The sequence below is a fragment of the Cebus imitator genome, unplaced genomic scaffold (assembly GCF_001604975.1).
Source record: "Cebus imitator isolate Cc_AM_T3 unplaced genomic scaffold, Cebus_imitator-1.0 Scaffold389, whole genome shotgun sequence".
NCBI lineage: Eukaryota > Metazoa > Chordata > Mammalia > Primates > Cebidae > Cebus > Cebus imitator.
This window is the reverse complement of record NW_016107704.1, coordinates 1827199-1845472: the sequence shown is the minus strand read 5'-3', so window position 1 is coordinate 1845472 and position 18274 is coordinate 1827199. Positions and strand designations below refer to the sequence as shown.

The following is an 18274-nucleotide window of genomic DNA, read 5'->3' as shown; positions in this document are numbered from 1 at the left end:
CCAGGTCCACATTCTCCACCTGTGGGCACAGTCCTCCCCTAGCTCCCAGGCCTGTCTTGACTCGGCAGACAGCGCATTAGCAGCATCTATCTGTCAATTTGGCAGAGACTCTGCTCTACTAGTGCTCTTAGCGTATCTCAGCCCAAGCTAAGACGTTGGGATACCTAGAATACTCTGGTTCTTATATTACCATGAATCACAGAGTTCTTTATTTTCCATCAACTCACTTCCTTTATTTAGCCTGTTTAAGTAATCATCTCTTTTGCCACCTTTTTGTAAGGGCAATTTCGAGAGGGTTTCAGGTCTCTTATAGGTCAGGCTAAATCACTTTACAAACATTGGTTAGACTTATGCAAAACCTTCCTGTAACCCCAAACAGATGCCACGTGAAGATTCAAATCCCTTACAGTGATCAGGGAACTATTAAGAACTTAATGAGGTACTTTCCCAGAACTTTGTGCCTTGAAGAGTATTTATTTTTGAATTTGGACTTCTAAAGTAATACATATATGACTTTTTTTCAACAGGTAAATTCATTTAAACACAAATCAAATGTGAAAACTACTGTTTACAAATAATTACTTCATATGTTTAAAATAATTCAATTTCGCTAATTTATATTCACCAAAATAAGCAATGCTTATCATGGTGAAATGATCTAATAAGCTTTATCTCAAAAAACCACTTTCATAAATCTGTAAAACAAAAGAAATGTCAATGGAATTGGGCATTATAAAATACATGAAAGCAATTTTCTCGCTGGAAATTATTCCCAACATAAAGTTGCCAATATAAGGATTGAAAGAATTACAAAATAGTTATTTAGATTTCACTGTCAAAATTACTTAGACAAAGCACAAAAAACAAAACAGATTAGAAATTTGACATTAAATGTCTTTAATAAATATAATTACTTGTTTTTTACTCCCAATTACAAACCTGTTAGATGGCCTTGGCAGTAGAGACATATTAATATTAATTGCAATCAACATTGTATTTCTATCCATGGATGGAATGTAGAACTAACTCCTAACTGGTATAGATGCTTAATTCCAAATCTGCTTTAATAACCCACTGTGAAAGGGATTGCGTTTATGCTAAGCATAGTCTTGTATGATCTCATATAACCTAGTCACTAAAAGCAATGAAGTGAGAGCCCAACACTATGCCCATGATAAAATGTTTCTTACTCACATCATTTCTGAAAGTTTAACTACAGTCACTTGTCCTCAAAAGTTCTGAATAGCTGAATGTATCAGGCAATTACAGCAAAGAACAAAATAGACCCTGTTTTCACAGTCCTAATGTTCTAGTAGGGAAAGGCAGATGATCAATAGGTCAAAACTTTCATGAAGAAAGTGCTGGGTAAAAAGTACAGAGAGAAAGAGAGAGAGAGAGAACACACCATGTGAAAATCCGTGAGCGAGGGCCAGCAGAGAGGAGTGCACGTGAAGTCCTAATGTGGAAACAAGGAAGGCAGGTTTGAGGAACAAAAAGAAACGGCATTCTGGCTGAGACACAATGCGTGAGGTGAAACACAGAATGGAGTTAAGTTTGGAAAACCAGGCTGGAGACAAGATAGGAGTTTAAGTTTCATTCCAAGTTTGATGATAAGATCCTGATGTCTTTTCCCAGATAAGTGGCCTGATATAGGTATTAAGGAGGATTACTCAGGTCTGCTGGGTGGAGATGACTTATAGACCTGGGAAGGGCCAAGGGCAGATTTGGAGTGGTCACTTACGAGGATACTACGGTAGTTCAGATGAGAGGTGAGGGCAGCTTGAATTACGGTGACAGTAGTGGGATGGGGGAGTGGGAGGGTTCCCAACATTAGAAGCAGAGCCAAATGCAAATTATTAACACCCAAAAGAGTTACAAACAAGGCCTCTTTCTCTCCAATCTTCCTTTCCTTTTCCTTCCTTTCTCCCCGACTCTCATGTATTAATTATCCCAGACCAAGTGGGGTAGATAAAGAACACAGGCTCTATCACAGGTGTGTGGATATTCCAACCTGAAAGAGGTAGGCACCTCTCCCTAGCATGCATGTTTGCCTTCTCAGTGCCATCTTATTTCAAGATTTCTTTCCCACACCGGAAGATCACGGAACCACAGAACTTTACCAAAGACAGGCAAAATAGGCCACACAGCCTGTGTAACTTCAGGTGAGTTACTGATGGGCAAGAAGGAAGCCCAGCCCTCCCACACCGCCCCGAATCCCATGCGGCACACTCTGTAAACTTAGCCAGCCAAGGATGTGCTATTTTGCTGGAAAAGAACACTCATTCTCTAATTTTATCGGGACTCTTTGAAATTTTTTTTGAATTTCTATATTCAAAAGTATACTGATGTATAAGCAAAGACCAGATTTCTGTTATGAGGTAGTCTTAATTATAATTGTTACAGTGGTTAAATGATACCAAGTAGTTAGCTAAAAAGCAAACATGTGGGGGATGCACAGTAAATGTTTTGTTTAGAAGCTGTCATCTAGCCTCATTTTAATTATTTTATTTTAAAATAAAGTCATGCATAGAATTTGAAAAGAAACTAGGTTAAATTCTTTTTTTCTTTAAATTATCATCCTAAATTTTTTTTATCTCGCTTCTAAATTCATCTTCAAGGGATTTTAAATCATTGGGTTGAGTAATTTAAATCATATCTGTAGTAACTACTATACTTTCATCAAAATGTGACCCATTTTGACTAATTTATTAAACATTAAACTAGTCTAAGGATAATACAGTTTTTCTAAAAATATTATTTGAACAGCTGTATACTCAAAATCATAGAAAATATTTTAGAATCTTATTGTTTCCAATGACATAAATAACTTTCATACAAGTATAAACATGATATAGTAACTATCTCACTAAAATAAACTTTAAGTTCCAAAATCTTAATTTAATAAAACCCTAAATATGTTGCTTCTTTTAAACATACCATTACAGAGAGAAAAAGAAATTATAAATGAATGGAAAATGAATCTCAGGTAAATGAGTACCGCTGAGGGAACTGCTGTTATTAAAGCTGATAACAGAATTCTTGTGTTATTCCTGGAGTTAACACCCTTTACGTGGTCTCACAGAGTACCATATAACTTTAAATCAAATAGGAACAGTCGTGCTCTTGCTTTAGAACTTCGGTTCCCCACATTTCAGGTTCTTCGGTTGAAACATCAGACATTCCTAGCAGAGGGAGGCCTTTCCACACTCACAGTGCTGCAGCAGGTAAAGGCTGGAGGTGCGGCCACATTCAGAAAATGCTAAAGAAACTGCATTACAGTATTAAAAAAAACAGACCACACATCACAGACACATTTGTTGTTATTCAAAGTTCACAGCAATAGCTGTGTGAAAATATAAAACTTTTCAAGTTCTAGTTCTGAATTATTTGAAGAATTAAATAATTTTTTTTTCTCCAAAGGGTTTATTGAGACAAGTTTTCACATACAAGATGGGGGCAGAGAGGATGGGGCTTATAAACAGGAACCTGGAAGGAGACCGAGGGTGCAGGAAACAAGAAAATGAAATAAATAGAGGAAAGAGTGGAGGCAGGGACAGACTGACCGAGACCATCACATAGTGACAACGCAGGTGGGGTGCCATGAAAATCCTGTTATTTATACAGATATACAGGGATTGTTCAAATGTTTAATACTGTTCCCTTTCTTTGATGTAGACATATATTTGAGTTAAGAAAAGACTTCAAGGGAAGTTGAGTAAAAGGATTGCCTCCGAAGGGCATAAATATTCTCTGGGACTAAGAGAAAAACATTTTCATTTGTATATTTCCTAATGATTTAAGAAAGATAACAAAAAGAAGGGAAATTATGATTTTCAAAAATCACAATTTCAAATTATGAAATTAGTTTATCTTTACAATTTGTGTTTAAGAAAGGCAGTTCCTACATGAAATACATGAAAGAAAAAATTCTAAAAACTACCCAGAACTTCCATATTTGTCATTTTAATATTTAAAAGGATAAAAAGGATACTTTTACTTGATATGATATCATAGCCTAAAATGCACTATGGTTTTTTTCCAAATTTTCTGAAATGGTCCTTAGGCAAGACTATGCCTGGTTCTATTTAGTCATAACAAGACCATGCTTGCTAATTTCAGTAAAAACCAATAATTGTACTTTTGCCTGCCCTTGGCTTGAGTTCAGAGCTGGTTTCCAGACATGACATTTGCTTTTAGTTGTAGTCAGGAAAAGTGCTTTGAAGGGAAATTCCAGTGCAGAAATCAAGCAGTTCGTAGATGATTTTTCCTTCTCTCTTTGGTGATCCTGTATTACATTTCCTCTCTATCTTTTCTGTTACTAGAAGGTCCTTTTGCATAAGCTAGATTTAAGTTGTCTGATATAGTTGTTCCCCACCCAAATCTCACCTTGAATTATAGTTCCCATAATCTCCACATGTGGGAGAGATGAGGTGGAGATTATTGAATCACAGGGGCAGCTGCCCCCATCCTGTTCTCATGATAGGGAGTTAGTTCTCACAAAAGCTGATGGTTTTATAAGGGGCTTCCCCCTCCACCGGCCACTCATTTTTCTCTCTCCTGCTGCCATGTGAAGAAGGATGTCTTTCCTTCCCCTTTTGCCATGATGGAAGTTTCCTGAGGCCTCCCAAGCCATGCTGAACTGTGAGTCAATTAAACTTCTTTAACGTATAAATTAGCCAGTCTTGGGTACTTCTTCATGGCAGCATGAGAATAGACTAAGACAGTAAGTTGGCATTGAAAGAGTGGGTTACTGCTATAAAGATACATGAAAATATGAAAGTGACTTTGGAACTAGGTAACAGGCAGAGATTCGAACAGTTTGGATGGCTCAGAGGAAGGCAGGAGAATGTGGGAAAGTTTGGAATTTCCTAGAGATTTGTTGGAACTTCCTAGAGCTCAAAAGACAGAAAGATGTGGGAGGATTTGAGTCTTCCTAGAGACTTGTTGAATGGCTTTGACCAAAATGCTGATAGTGATGAGGACAATGAAGTCCAGGCTGGTCCAGGTGGTCACAGACAGAGATGAGGAACTTGTTGGGAACTGGAATAAAGGTCACTTTAGCTACGCAAAGAGACTGGTGACATTTTGCCCCTGCCCTAGAGATTTGTGGAACTTTGAACTTGAAAGAGATGATTTAGGGTATCTGGTGGGAGAAATGTCTAAGCTGCAAAGCATTTAAGAGAAAGCAGAGCACAAAAGTTTGAAAAATGTGCCGTTTGATGATGCAATAGAAAAGAAAATCTCATTTTCTGGGGAGAAATTCAAGCCAGCTGCAGGAATTTGCTTAAGTAACCGGGACTGAGTGTTAATCACCAAGACATTGGGGAAAATGCTCCAGGTCATGTAAAAGACCTTCATGACAGCACCCCCATCATAAGCTCAGAGGCCTAAAAGGGAAAAATGGTTTTGTGGGTTCCTCCTGCTCTATGCAGCCTTGGGACATGGTACCCTGTGTACCAGCTGCTTCAGCTCCAGCAGTGACTATAAAGGGCTAATGTACAACTCAGGCTGTCGCTTCAGTGGGTGCGAGACACAACCCTTGGTGGCTTACATGTGGTGTTGGGCCTGAGGGTGCAGAGAAGTCAAGAACTGAGGTTTGGAAACCTCCGCCTAGATTTCAGAGGATGTATGGAAAAGCCTGGATGTCCAGGCAGAAGTTTGCTGCAGGGGCAGGGCCCTCAGGAAAACAACTGCTAAGACAGTATGGAAGGAAAATGTGGGGTCAGAGCCCCCACACAGAGTTCCCACTGGGATACTGCCTTGTGGAACTGTGAGAAGAGGGCCACTGTCCTCCAGACCCCTGCAGAGTCACAGGGCAGAGCTGCCCAAGGCTGTGGGAGCCCACCTCTTGCATCAGTGTGACCTGAATGTGAGACATGGAGTCAAAACAGATCATTTTGGAACTTTAAGGTTTAATGACTGTTCTACTGGATTTTGGACTTGTATGGGACATGTAACCCCTTTGTTTTGACAAATTTCTCCCATTTGGAATGACTGTATTTACCCAATGCCTGTACCTCTTCTGTATCTAGGAAGTAACTGACTTGCTTTTGATTTTCAGGCTGATAGGTGGAAGGAACTTGTCATGTCTCAGCTAAGACTATGGACTTGAACTTTACAGTTAACACTGAAATTAGTTAAGAATTTGAGGGACTGTTGGAATGAAATGATTGTGTTCTGAATTATAAGGATGTGAGATCTGGAAAGGGCCAGGGGTAGAATGATATGGTTTGGCTGTGTCCCCACCCAAATCCCATCTTGAATTGTAGTCCCCTTACTCTTGTGTCATGGGAAGGACCAGGTGGAGGTAACTGAAATATGGGGGCGGTTTCCTCAATCCTCATCTCATGATAGTTAGTTGTCATAAAGGCCGATGGTTTTATAAGGGGCTTCCCTCTTTGTTGGGTACTCATTCTTCTCTCTACTGCTGCTATGTGAAGAAGGACGTGTTTGTTTCCCCTTCTGTCATAATTGTAAGATTCCTGAGGCCTCCCCAGCCATGCTAAACTGTGAGTCAATTAAATCTCTTTCCATTATAAATTACTCAGCCTTGGCTATGTCTTTATCGGCAGTGTGAGAATGGACTAATACACTGTCTAAAAATTGATTTATATGGCCCTAAATTCACTTGCTAGTCTTTGCTATTTATAAAGTTAAAAAATTATTATTATGTGTAAGGTATTTGTGAAGTCAGCACTGTATGTCTCATGTAAACAAATTATTCATCTGCATTTGAAACACATATGACAGTAACTCTCATACAAATTGGGCTTTGGTTGTTTCATTTTTAAAACAAAAAATTATAAAAATTTCCTAGTGTCTTTAATCACAGTTGTGGTCAAAATGTCAATATGAGTAAATAACATAATAGCTAATGACATCATAGTAAATGTCAGGGGTAGGTGGTAAGGGCCACTGGTAAGGACAAAAGTGGGAAGCAAGTGTCAGAAGATTAGGACTTCCAGCAAAAGTCAAGAGAATGTAACTCCAGCTCCAGAATGAATGAAACAACGGCTGAATTTTTTTTTAAAAATTACAAGGACAAAAAATGTCAATGATCAAATATATAACATGAGTATATGATCACATTATACAGCCTGTAATTTAAATCGCTTGCCATTTTGGATTATTTGTTTACTTGAGAAGTATTTGCTGAACACCTACTATGTGCTAGCCACTGTCACAGTTATCTATATCTCTGGGCCTTTTCACTACACGAAAGCCCAGAATGTGATTCCTTCCATCACATGACATTCCATCCTTGCACCAAGGATAGTGTGCCACATAATTTATGTTCAAGCCAATACAGTTTTGAGAGTAAAAATCAGCACTGTTAGCAATTATTTCAGCCCAACAGATTCGCTAAGATTGGTTCAAGCAAACTGTGGAGTGTTGTCACTCCAATTTTAGCATAAAATATCCATGAAATAAATGAAGAAAACATAAAGTTAGAGAATTTTTGGGGGGGGATTGAGTCTTGCTCTGTCGCCCCAGGCTGGAGTGCAGTGGTGCAATCTCAGCTTACTGTAATCTCCACCTCCAAGTAGCTGGGATTACAGGTGCCTGCCACCAGGCCTGGTTAATTTTTGTATTTTTAGTAGAGACAAGATTTCACTATGTTGGCCAGGATGGTCTTGAACTCCTGACATCAAATGATCTGCCCAACTTGGCTTCCCAAAGTGCTGGGATTACAGGCATGAGCCAGCATGCCCAGACAATTTGTGAATTATTCTTAAAATATTAACTTTATGTATTAATTTTTCCACTAAATAAAAATGCATTTATAAGTTGCACTTTTCTCTCTTTCTATGGTACAGAAATGCATTGATTCTTAATATAAATAAGGATGCCTGGCTCTATATATTAGGCAGCTTGAGTTCTTAGGCTAAGTCTGCCATTTATTTTTTCAAATGAAAGAAATAGTTCTTCTTTGTTTTTGTATTAATTCTAGATACGAAGAGGCCACTGACTGTCATCTATCAACCACCCAAGGGAGTAATTATAATCGACATCTCCAAAAAAGATCATATAAAAATTTTACCATATTTTAGCTATAAAGTTTCCAACAAATCAGAAAAATTGATTCATTAAAAGTATAAAACAAATGAAACTAAGCTGGATATTTACCAAGCTAATAAACAGCAAGCATTTTAAAAATTATAGTTCCATTTTTAACAAATGGTGCTGGAACAACTGGACATCTGCGTGCAAAAAAAAAAAATGCATCTAGACAGAGACCTTCGAATCTTTAGAAAACTTAATTCAAAATGGATCACAGACTTAAATATAAAACACAAAACTGTAAAACAGTTATATATAACACGGAAGAAAAACCTAGTTCATCTAGAATTTGGTGATGACTGTTCAATACAACACAAAGGCATGATTCATGACAGAATAAGCTGGACTTCACCAAAAATTACAAATTTATGCGCTGCAAAAGACACTGTTAAGAGAGTAAAAAGACAAGCCACAGGCTGAGAGAAAACATTGGCAAGAGGCATATCTGATCAAAGACTGTTACCACAAATGTACAAAGAACACTTAACATTCAACAATAAGAAAACAATACCCAAATATTGCTGTTTTCATATTTAATCACTACATATGATACAAACCTTATCTGGCCATAATATTATTTTTGCTTAAACCATTCATTCACATTTTAGAAAAAACAGAAAAAGTACTCTGTTAATCTGTTCTATTTGCCTACATATTTGCTACTTTACCTTCCTACAGATTGAAGTTTTCATCTGGTAATTCACCACTCAGGTTTTTCCTTTAGTATGTCACGTCTTTCATGTCTGCTGACAACATATTCTTCCAGATTTTATCATAAAAATGTCCTAATTTCAGCCTCCTTTTTTGAAGAATGTTTCTAATGGATACAGCATTTGAAACTGACAGTGCTTTGAATATGTCCATGTTTTTGCTCTCCACAGTTTCTGGTAAGAAACACGTGTCATGCATAGTAGTTTATTCTTTTTGTTAAGTGTTGTTTCTCCCTGGTACTTAATTATTCTCAAATTTATTTGGGGCTCAATTTTATAAATTCCACTTCTCTGTTAAATTCTGCATTTTTTTCACTCCTTGAAATCAATTTTTAACACCTTGAACATATTTACATAAGTTGCTTTCAAGTCCTTGCCTGCTAATTCCACAATCTGTCATCTTAGGCTCTGTTTTTCCTGATTGTTTGTGTTTTCTTGATTGTGAGTCCTTTTTTCCTGCTTCTCTATATCTGTAGTAAAGGGCCATTATAGTAAATACTTTAATTTTGGTGGGCTATATGTAATAGCTGTCACATATGTTCGTTTTTTGTCCTTTTTTGTTTAACAGTAGATTAAAAATGTAAACTCATCCCAGTTCATGGGCTGTGTACACAGACAGGGCACAACGATGTGGTCTGAAGCTTTAGGGTACCAACTCCTACCTCTGACAGTTCATTGTGAGAAATCTGGGTCATGATGTCTCCTTTTGAGTTTTGTTCTGCCAGGTTGTTACTTCACTAATGGGTATCCCCAATCCTGTGGAAGTTTGGGTTTAGGCTTTGGTTAGGAGAATCAAGTATTGTCTTTGTTCCACAGTGTGGTCCATACCCACGATATGACTTTGCTGATACTCTATCCTGTGGTATTGACAAGCTCTCTCTACTCCAGATGAGCCAAAATTCTGTTTCCAAATACTGTATGATCCCTACTATCTCAGTAGGATGCTCAACTCTGCTCTCTGTGGCACTCTCAACTGCTCTGCTAGGACCTGTGAAATCCCAACCCAAGTATGAGAAACAGCCCCAGCCACTGACCCATGAGGAGCTTCTGCAGATTCCTGGCACCTCGCACAATTCCCCATCTCCCAGATTCTATCCAATGCTGCTATAAGGCTCTGCTTTGGCTCCACTACCCTGTGCTAGAGTCAGGAAATTGTCCCCAACTGGATAAAGGTGGGAGTTGAAATATTTCCCTTTTCTCAAGGATTATAATCTTTTATCACCTACTATCCAATATCAGTTGCCTAGAGGTACTCCCATGAAGAGTGGATGTGGTGCTAAGAGGCAATTGAGAGGACATGGATAGAATTATTGGGGATACAGACTCAACTGTAGTTTGGAAAGTTTGCTGAGGAGAAACTGGGAAAGAGGTGGCAGGGAGGAGTCATCCTATGGTGAGACAAATCTCAAATAACCAAGCGAAGGATATGGGCCTCGAAAGGAGTCCACATTTGACTGAATCTGTCTGTAAAGCAATGGCGCCCCCCAGAGCACTGTTGTAAACAATAAAGCCACCAGCTGATGGCTGTTGGAACTTAAGAGTAGGGAACTTAAGAGACAGTCAGAGACATGCCAAAATAACTGTCCTTCCAGGGTGACTGTGGGCAAACCAATGCTGTCCCCTTTGAGGATCAACATCAAAGGCTTAATACTGGGAGGCTCATTACTTAAGGGCAAAAGACAATTTTCTTCCCCACTAGATCAGGAATGAGAAGAATGTCTGCTCTTGCCACTTATATTCAGCACAAGCCAGACAATTAATAAATAAAAAGAAAAGGCAAACAGATTGAAAGAGAATTGTACAACTATCTCTATTTGAAGATGACATAATCTTACATGCCTACACAGATGCCTAAGCATTAGATGTATTAAATGAGATCATCAAGGTTTCAAGATACCAGATCAGCGGTGCAAAAATAAACAGGCCTAAGAGACTTGTACAGAGTACTCCACCCAACAACAGCAGAATATATATTCTTTTTGAGTATACATGGAACATTACCCAGGCTAAACCAAATGCTAGGAAATAAAACAAGCCTCATTAGCTTAAAAGGATAAAAATAATATAAAATAGGTTCTCCGACCACAATGAAATCCACAACAAAAGAGAAATCTGGAATCTTCAAAAGGTTATGGAAATTTAAAAACACATTCTTACAGGACTGTGATGGGCTACATTTTGTACCCCAAAGAGATATGTTGAAGTCCTGACAGTTCCTCAGAATGTGACTTTATATAGAAGTAGTGTTCTTGCAAACATAATTAGTTAAGATGAGGAAATACTGGAAAAGTGTGGACCCTTAATATAGTATGACTGGTGTTCTTACAAGAGGAAAGCGATACAAAGAAAGAAGGACACCAGGTGAATACACAGAGACACACAGCGATCTCATCACTGACACATGATGATGGCGGCAGAGACTGGAGTGATATGCTCAGAGACAACAAATGCCAAAAGTTGCCAGTATCTGTTAAAAGCTAGGAGAGAAGCATTGAACTTACTGTCTTTCTGAACTCTCTAGAAGGAACTAACTTTGCTGGTACCTAGATTTCAGACTTCTAGCCTTAAGAATTGTGAGAAAATAAATTTCTGTTGTTTTAAGCCACTTGATTTGTGATATACTTTGTTATAGCAGTCCTAGAATATGAATACAATAATAAATGTATCAAAGAAGAAATTAAAAGGGAAACGTGAAAATCCCTTGAGATGTATGAAAATAAAGATACAATATATCAAAACTCATGGGATGCCATTAAGCAGTATGCAGAGGAACATTTAGAGCTGTAAATGTCTATATTAAGAAAGAAGAAATAATTCAAATCAATAACCTAATCTGCCTTAAGACACTGGAAAAGGAGGAGCAAACTAAAACTAAAGCAAAGAGAAGGAAGCAAATAAAGATTACAAAAAATTAATGAAATTGGGAAGAGAAAAACATAGAGAAAATCAGTGATGCCAAAAGCTGGTTATTTGAAAATATCGACAAAACTGATAAACTTTTAAGCTAGACTGACCAAGAAAAGAGAGAGAGAAAGGGAGAGAAAGAAGATTCAACTTAATTAAGAACAGAAACGAAAAAGGAAACTTTACTACCAATCTTATAGAAATAAAAAGGATCATAACTACAGTGAGCAACTGTATGCCAATAAAGTAGACAATTTAGTTGAAAATGGACACATTTCTAGAAAGACATGAATGACTAAACCTGACATAAGAAGAAATAGTCAATGTGAATAGACCCATAACAAGTAAAAAGACTGAATTAGTAGTCAAAGGGAAAAAACAACCACAAAGAAACATCTATACCCAGATGACTTAAATGGTAAATTCTATCAAACATTTGAAGATTAATTAATAGAAATTCTTTATAAACTCTTCCAAAAAATAGTAAAGGAGGGAATACTTCCCAGCTAATACCATGAGGCCAGTGTTACCCTGACACCAAAATAAGACAAATAACACAAAAAAGAAAAGGGCCAGTATAATGTATGATACAGGCCTATCAAGCAAATCCAGCAATATATAAGACAACTATACATGATTATTACATGATATCTATCAAAGGAATGCAAGGCTGGCTTAATATCTAAATATTAATTAATCTAATGCACCTTACTAATAGAATAACAAAAACTGCTTGATAGTCTCAATAGATGCAGATAAAGCATATGACAAAATTCAATACCCATTCACAATTAAAAAACACTCTACAAACCAGATGTAGAAGGAAACTCCCTCAATCTGATAAAGTTCATCTATAAAGTACCCATATCTAATATCACAGTTAATGGAGAAAGACTAGGTGCTTTCCCCCCTGAAATCTGAAACAAGAAAAGGATGTCTGCTCTTGTCACTGAAATTCAGCATAAGTCAAGCCAATTATTAAATAAAATGAAAGAAATGACAGATTCCAAAGACAATTGTACAGCTATCTCTATTTGAAGATGACATAATCTTCTATGAATATAGAGAAGCCTAAGCAATCCACCAAAAAATTATTAGAAGAAATGAGTTCATTAAGGTGTCAAGATATAAGATCAGTAGTACAAAAATCAACTATTTCTATATACTAACAATGAACAACGTGAAAGTGAAATTAAAAAGTAATTCCATTTACAACATTATCAAAGCAATAAAATCTTTATTAATAAATTTAACAATAGAAGTACAAAATGTGGGCTAGAAAATATCATTGAAAAATATTAAAGAAAAAGTAATTAAATGGAAAAACATCTCATATTCACAGACTTAATATTGTTAAGATGGCAATACTTCCCAAACTGATTTACAGATTCAACATAATCTGCATCAGAATCCTAGGCTAACTTTTCTGTAGAAATTGACAAGCTGATTCTAAAATTCACATGGAATTCCTAGAGAACCAGAATAGTGAAAGCAATATCAGGAAAGAAGAGAGAAAGCAGGGATCATAAACAGAAAAGCACTTACTGTCATTCTACATATTTTTAACTCAAGATAATACAAGTTGACACAGACTGAATGTTTCTTTCCCTAAATATTAATACGTTAAATCCTAGTGCCCAAAGTATTAGTATTTGGAGGTGGGATTTTTGGAAGGTGATTATATAATGAAGGTAGGGCCCTCATAAATGGGATTAGTTCCTACATAAAACAAACCGCAGAGAGCTCCCTCTCTTCTTCCATCAGGTGAGGTGGCAGCTAGAAAACAGCTTTCTGTATACCAGAAAACAGGCCCTCCCTCAAACTGAGACACTCAAACTGCCAGTAGCTTGATTCTGGAATAATCAGACTCCAGAAATGTGAGAAATAACCATTTATAAGCCACACAATCTGTGGTATTTCATTATAATAGCCTGAAGAGACTAAGACACAAATATAATCTATAAATAAAGAACACATTGATTTCTATGCCTGGTGTAGGAAAATCTGATTGGAAAAGGGTAAAGTGGTGGCAGACATTTTTTATACCTTTACTGTGACTCTTGCAGTCGTTGCATTTGCCAGAACTTAAAATTAGTGTAATTATACCTCAGTGAAGTTACTTTAACAATCATCTTTTGTGTCTTGGCCAGAACGAAAATACTGATCAACTACAAAATTTTAATTTAATTGTTATATTCTTTTTACAACAATCCAAAGAAGTCTCTAGGGACAAAATAAAAAATAAGCAAACATCTAAAATATTTAGAAATTAGAAAATTGCTTTAAAATAACCTTTGCATCAACAAGAAAACAAAGGCAGAAATAATCTAAAAACCAAGGAAAAGTACTTCATCAAAACTTGCAAGGTATAGTTCAGTCAACACTCAGATTATAATACATATAATCTGATTATTTCATTACTATTCAAATCAGAGAAACAAGAAAAAACCCCAAAAGTATAATGAAAGCATAAAAATAAAAGTTAAATTTAATGAAAGAACATAATGAATGAAAGAAAAATTTTATAAAAGTTAGTTTTATAAAAAAGGAATAATTAAAAATTCCAGACGAGTTGGAGTATGTAAGAAAGGAAGAAATAAAAATAGAAAACACTGAAAATTAGATAGAAATACAAATGTAATATCAATTAAATTTTAAGTGAAAATAATCTGTGCCTATATTGTTATATGAAGTTTTAAATCCCAAGGCAAAAGATGACTTTTGTAATACAATACTTTGCCCAAGAGATGGAAGAAATTGGCAAAAACAAAACAAAGACCCCAAACTATAAAAGACAAGGAAAGTTTGTTGAAGATTTTCATTTAAAAAGGTGACAGCTGGATACTATGGCTCATGCCTGTAATCCCAGCACTTTGGGAGGGTGAGGTGGGAGGATCATTGAGCTCTGGAGTTCAAGACCAGCACTGTCAACATAGCAAGACTCTGTCTCTAACAGATAATAACAAAAAATGTAGCCAGGGATGATGCTGTTTGCCTATAGTCCCAGCTCCCCAGCCACTTAAGACTGAGGTGGGACAACTGCTTGAGGCTATGAGGTCGAGGCTGCAGTGAGCTGTGGTCATGCCACTATGCTCCAGCCTGGGGGACAGAGCAAAACCCTGTCTCAAAAAAAATTAAATTAAATTAAAATTGAAAATAAAAATGTGATAGTTTCACGAATGAGTATTTTCCAAAATGGTTAAATGAATCTTCCCAAAACGGTTAACATTAGTTATTTAAAGTCTTCCAGATAAGAAAGAAAGATCAATAGTTTATAGCAAATTATAATGAACAAAAAAGACAACCATGTATCAAAATTAATAGATTACATGCAAATATGCTAAAAAAGAAAAATTTTATTTCCTCTGGGTATTAATAAACTAAATCCATGGGAAAGTAGAGTTCAATAAATTAATTAGTTGCACAAAATTAGAAAATTTAAAAATCTATTCATCAAATAGGAAATCGGTAACACCAAGAAATTAGAGAAAAACCTTCTATCAATGAAATATAGATACAGATAAACATTATACATGATAAACAAGATTTATCAAAATATATTAAATACTGCCTTAAAAAGTAAAACTCTAAAATCACATCTATTGAAGTCATGCATATATTAGATGTGCTCGCTTTCTTCACAATAATCTAACATTGTGTTAAAAGTTCTAGCTATGCAGTCAGATAAGAAAGCAAAATATGTACAAATACCAGAAAAGTAGGTTAAATTTTATTTATTTGTAGATGACATTACCATATGCCTTAAAAAGCAAGAGACTAAAAATAAAACTTTTCAGCTGATAAAGGGCCTATAATTAAATGGCTAGATACAAAACAAAGTTTTAAGATTCTGGTAATAATAATAAATTCTAGATAGAACTAAAAACAAATCTTGAAGATGTTGTTCTAGTACCTAAAAACAGGAGTAAATGGGAGAAGATTTAAACTTTGAAAGGCAGGACTATACTGGGTGAGATCCTTATTTATACAGCTTTTCTACAAAGGAAATGTCATAAATACAGCCCAAAAGAAAGTCAGGGCGCGGCTGAGAAGGTAGAGAGTTTGGGGATGTCAGAGCACCCAAAAGTTGAGGAGGGAAATCCTAGAAAGTAAAGAGAACCATAGAAGCGGAAGTCCCCAAATTTGAATTCTTATTTCTTTCAAATCCTTGACAGAGGACACCAAGGCCAAAACAGAAATGTAACCACCCAACTAAAGCTTAAAGGGACATATTCATATATTTAAGATGATTCATGAGAAATGTAACTTGCCACTAGGATAAAAGTTGATTAACTTCAGAGAAACACACTGGCATCCAGAAAGATAACGGAGCATGTTATCCATAATGGAGTATACAAATATAAAAAATTACTAGCCATGTAAAGAAACTGAATATTACATGGTCTAGAGTAAAATCAGTCAACAAGACAAAACTCATAGAAAATCCAGATAGTGAAGATTCAGACAACAATTTCTAAATAACGTACAGATATGTTAAGTAATCTTCAGGAAAATATATATTTAGAAAAAATAGTTGAAGAGATGGGGAATTTCAGGAGAAATGTAGCAGCTATAAAAATGAACCAAAAAGAAATCCCAAAACTTAAAAATCTTGTGTGTGTGTGTGTGTGTGTGTGTGTGTGTGCATCTGTGTGTATTTTTTTAAAATCGCTACATGAGGTTAACAACAGATTGGACAGAATATTAGGAAAAGAACAGTGAGATCAGACAGATAACAAATTACCCAAATCATTACCAGTGAAAAACCACACAGAGCCTTTATAACCTGTAGCACAGTATAAAAAGGTCTAACAGAAGTGTCAGAGTATCGAAAGAAAAGAGACATAATGGGGCAGAAAAAGTATCTGAAAAAACATAATGCTTTAAACGCCGCTGAACTTCACTGAAATCAGCAGCCCACTGACCTAGAAACCTCAGAGGACACCATGAAGAATGAACGTAAAAGTGGTCAGGGTAAAATGACACAGCATACAGGGGAACAACAACGGCTGACTTTTCCTCAGGAAAATAAAAATAAAATAAAAAGTGGAGGCCAGAAGACCATTTACTGACTTCTGTGAAATCTTGAAAAAAAAAAAAATCTATCTACTTAGAATTCTAAGTCCAGTGAAAATATATTTAAATTGTGAAGCCACAATAAAGCCATTCTTAGATTAACAAACAAACAAACAAAAAACCACACACACTTTAAACAATCTGCTTTCAACACACTGAGAGATGTTAAAGGAAATTATTTAGGCTCAAATGAAATTATAGAAGTTGGAAATTTTGATCTATGTGAATAAATTAAAAGCAGAAGAAATGGTATAGATGTGAAAAAATATTTAAAAATTATTTTTCTTAAATTCTATTTTCCTTTTGAGACAGAGTCTTGCTCTGTGGCCCAGACTGCAGTGCAGTGGCAGGACCTCGACTCACTGCTACCTCCACCTCCCAGGTTCAAGCAATTCTCCTGCCTCAGCCTCCCAAGTAGCTAGGATTACAGGAATGCACTACCACACCTGGTTAATTTTTGTATCTTTAGTAGAGGTGAGGTTTCATCATGTTGGCTAGGCTGGTCTTGAACTTCTGACCTCAAGGGATCAGCCCATCTCAGTCTCCCAAAGTGCCAGGATTACAGATGTGAGCTACCACCTGACTCATTTTTCTTAAATTCTTTAATAATTGATTCATTATTCAATTTGAAATATTAGTGACCTATTTGGGGTGTATAATATGTAGCAACAATACCAACATATATAGCAATAGCAGAAAAGACAAAAAGAGGTATAAATTGAATTATTTTTAAGTTTTTTATATTTAATAAAATTGCAATAATATTAATTCAAAGTGGACTAATAAAAATGCACACTGTAAACTCAAGAACAACCATTTGAAAATTTAAAAAGGGTGTAACAATAAAATCAAAAGGAAATGTAGAATGAAACATCACCCCCATACACAAATAGCTCAAAATAGAAAATGGATAATTAAAAAACTTACAAATGCAAATAGATTAAACAGTACATTTAAATGCAGTGATTCCAAATCTCATTTAAATGCAGTGATTCCAAGTCTCAACTATTGCTGTTAAGACACACTTCCAATGCAAAGACACAAAGGATTATAAAAGAATGTGATATATCAATAGTAAATATGAGAAAGCTTGTGTGGCTAGTTTAGACACAAAAAATCTTAAGAAGTATCAGCAGAAGAAAGAACTTATTTCATACTGATGAGAGGGTAAATTATTGAGAAGACATAATAAATCTAAATGTGTAACCAAATAACAGTTTCAAAACGTGAAGCAAAAATGACATACATCTATTTAAAAATTCACAATTTTAAACATATTGGAAACTGCATTTCCAGTTAGAAGTCAGAAAAATTACATTCACAAATAAAGTCTGAAGCAGAATATTCTTTTTCTTTTTAAATATTAATGATGAAGGAAGCAAAGGGTCAGAAGGTCTATAATTTATGTTGAAATGGTACACTCCCTACCTCCAAAAAGAAGCAAAAAATATATATATAATAAATTATTGATAATTCTTGAATCTAGGTATGGCTGTACATTTGATTATTTCTACTTTAATGTA

At 35.8% G+C, this 18274-nt stretch overlaps 1 protein-coding gene across 1 annotated transcript in view; it reads right to left on the bottom strand.

The window, feature by feature from the left end:
* The window catches only part of PDE10A (phosphodiesterase 10A), a 339461-nt gene that overhangs the window by 11158 nt on the left and 310029 nt on the right, over positions 1-18274 (bottom strand).